The sequence below is a fragment of the Arachis ipaensis genome, chromosome B01 (genome assembly GCF_000816755.2).
Source record: "Arachis ipaensis cultivar K30076 chromosome B01, Araip1.1, whole genome shotgun sequence".
NCBI classification, from domain to species: domain Eukaryota; kingdom Viridiplantae; phylum Streptophyta; class Magnoliopsida; order Fabales; family Fabaceae; genus Arachis; species Arachis ipaensis.
In genome coordinates, this window is record NC_029785.2 from 133,580,942 (window position 1) to 133,584,292 (window position 3,351).

The following is a 3,351-nucleotide window of genomic DNA, read 5'->3' on the forward strand; positions in this document are numbered from 1 at the left end:
GAAATCCAAAAACTCTGAGGTTTGGTTCACATAGCTAGTAAAACATTGATTCATCTGTCACATTATTGCTCTGCATCAAATTTGAATTAGACCACTTCTTTAAAGCACTCCATTTCAAAAGTTCACATGACATTCTCTTTACTTTTGATCTTTGGTAGCCAATCCAAGGCAAGCAGAAATTAAACAAAGCAAGCTTAAGATTCTATATACAGTTCACATTTGCAGCAATGCAATTAGCAACTCAAGCCAGTTTCTAAAACTTTTCACAAGCAGAGCTACACATCCAAAGAGTCTCTACAATGAGGATTCGACAACATTTTGGATCATATCATCTAGATTTGCAAATGCATATGCAGGATACAAATAAAAAAGACTGTCTACGAACCTGGTCCTTGCATTCTACCGGTAAACTGATTCGATGGGACTCCTAGATGCCGGCAAAATTGCCCATCCTCCTCGTTGTTACCTATAGGTGCTTTTCGCTTCCGTAAAGTTGCCTCTAAGTTCTGATATTCACGCTCTCCATTACATCTGGCAGAACTGGGGCCAATGGTACCATAAGATGTCTCTCTAGGATAAAAACAGAACTCTTTATTTCTCTGCAATGATAGATGACTAAACTTGGTGCCCCCTTGAGGGGCTCCTAAACCAGCATCTTCTGTTTCATATGCTGAACAATTCTTGCTGCTTGAACATGGATGAAAACACCGACCCAACCTCAAGGATAAATCACATTCTGTGTCCCGCAATCCCTCCGGCATGCCTACAACAGTTTCTTTTCCAGCTCTGTTTGGCAAATGGGGGTATCTACCATAGGGAAAGTTTTCCAACAAACCAATTCCAGATGGCTCGGGGACCGGAGTAATGACTGGTCTGCCAACAAAAATAGTTTCAGGACCCGAGTTATCGACGGTGGTCGTCCTTAGTTGAGGCTCTTTGGCTTCATATCCGTAGTACAAGGGGTAAACTGAACCAAAGTTCGATGGGGGTTTGGTTTCCATTGCCAAATGCTGGTGATGACCAGAAGGGAAACTCTCTGAGAAGGGGTAGTTAGGTGAACCCATCATCCTAGTATTTTGCTGGGCATGGATTCTAGAATCTGACACAGGGATTTGTGAAACGCCAGAACTTGATACCCTTGCATAAGGATTCTCCCCAACAGGCCTAGGAGGACCAGAAGGAGGATGAGGAGGAGGAGGAGGAGGAGGGTGTTGAGTTCTTGGAGAAAGGTATGTCCTGGGGTTATTGTGCCTATCACTTCTTGAAGTCCTCACAGGTTTGCATCCCAGATTAAGTGCAGCTGATGAAGAGCATAACAGGAATGAATGGACCCAGAAAACCAAAAGAACAAAATCACACATCAGTGGCAGCTCAAAATCACTAATATCAAGTGCACAAAACTCTACAGTCGCAGATATGATATATCCCCCTAAATGACACATAAAAATCCAATTTTGACACAAACTCTGAGAAGTGGACCCATATAGAAAGGTGAAAACTTGAGTACCTTCAACACATGGGGGCAAGAGGTCACCGGTCTCTGTGGTCTCATCTCTCCTTATGATGGTGTTAATGGCGTCATTGAGGCGTTCCCAGAGGGTATCAGGATTCAGGTACTCTGCCTAAGCAACGAAATCAGCAAAAACTAAGCAAGAGTGGAAAGATCTAAAGGAATCCCACATTCCAAAACAAGCTTTTATTTTTGAAGAAAAGGGGGAAACCTCGGAATTGGCTTTGGAGTACATGATTTCTTCGGCCTTGAGAACAACGACGGGTAGCTTCTCTTGCCATTCCTTGTTCTTCTTGGTAGCAGGGGTGTGAGCTTCGTTGACGACCCTAATCAAACACATGGTGTGCACGAGAAGAGAGTAAGCAAAAAAGAGAAATGCAACGAAAGAGAAAGCAAAGATGTTTGAAGAGAACCTGAAAATCTGCTGAATGATGGAACCTCTAACAGGTTGGTGCCTCTCACTGTGCCATGCTCTCCTCACACACTCATAAGGCCTTGGCCCTGGGCGTGGCATGTTGAAAGCCAAAGAGGAAGAAGAAGAAGAAGAAAAATGGTCACAAATAATTGAGTTTTTTGTGTGTTGTAGTGTTGGGGAGTGAGAGGAGCTTACAATAACAATAACAATAACAATACTATAGACACACAGTGGTAATAGCAATTAGCAAGTGCTCTCTTCTTTCTTTCTTTCTTTCTTTCTCTCTACATTGCAAGGGTTTTTGTTTTCTTTTGCTTTTTCTTTTTTGTTTCCCCTTGATGGGTCAATTACCCTCCTCTTCCAAAAATATAGCTTTGCCATTTCTTTTACATTAGTACATTTCATTACCCCCCTCCTATTTTCAATGTGTCAGAATCATAAATAAATAAATAAATCTATCTCCCCTCCTTGCTACTTTGCTAGTAATTATATACACCAATGGGAATTTTAGAGTGATACTAAAACAGTTACCTCCTAAAAGTTTGTGGTATGAATGGGTTATGAATTTCATTCCCCAATGCTGTTTTCTTTGAGGGTAGTAGTAGGGTTAGCTTAGGTTGGTGTCATTCTGTTTAGGTTCCCATCTTGGCCCAATAATTTAGAGGAGGGGGAGGGGGGGTTCTTGTGCTTGTTTTGGTTTACCCCATCACCATAACCAAATGAGTAGGGAAGGTGGGGTCTGGAGGCTTGAGAGTTGAGAGTTGAGAGTTGGACAAAGGAGTGAGTGTATAGGAGAGTTAGGTTACTATCAAAAAGTACCTGCATAATAAAAGTCCATTAATATTCCTCTCCTTTCCACAATGCCCTAGTATTTAATATTGGGTTGGTTACATGCATTATCAATGCCTCTTTCCTTTGCATAATTACACTCCTACCTCTTTTTATCTCACACTACTAGCAAAATGACAAAACAAAATCCAAAAATATTACATACACATACAAAATTACTCATTATTTAATTCATCAACCACAATGAACACTACTAGGAAAATGACAAAATTAAACATAACCTATCTTATATTATATCAACATACATTACTATTTGATAATGAAGTTGATAAATGAATACTTAACTACCTAATTTATAACGCATAATTAGTTATGGTTTTGTATATACCACAAGAAGTTAAGTTGCATGATGAGATTTATCATCAATTTAAAAATCTAGCAAATGAATTTAACTAGTGAAAACTATCACATAAAGTAGAAACACATTTGAGTGTAAAATAATAAATTAGAAAGAGTATTTGAAGGAGAAGGTGGAGATTAAGGGTTGCAATGAATGTGCAGGGAAGACATTGATGAGAGTAAAGGGGTACGTCTCTGCAAAGCCCTGAGGCCCTGCAAATAAATAAATACTATGCGC

General features: G+C 40.0%; 1 pseudogene; it reads right to left on the reverse strand.

The window, feature by feature from the left end:
• On the reverse strand, positions 72 to 2,681 carry LOC107640211 (annotated as a pseudogene).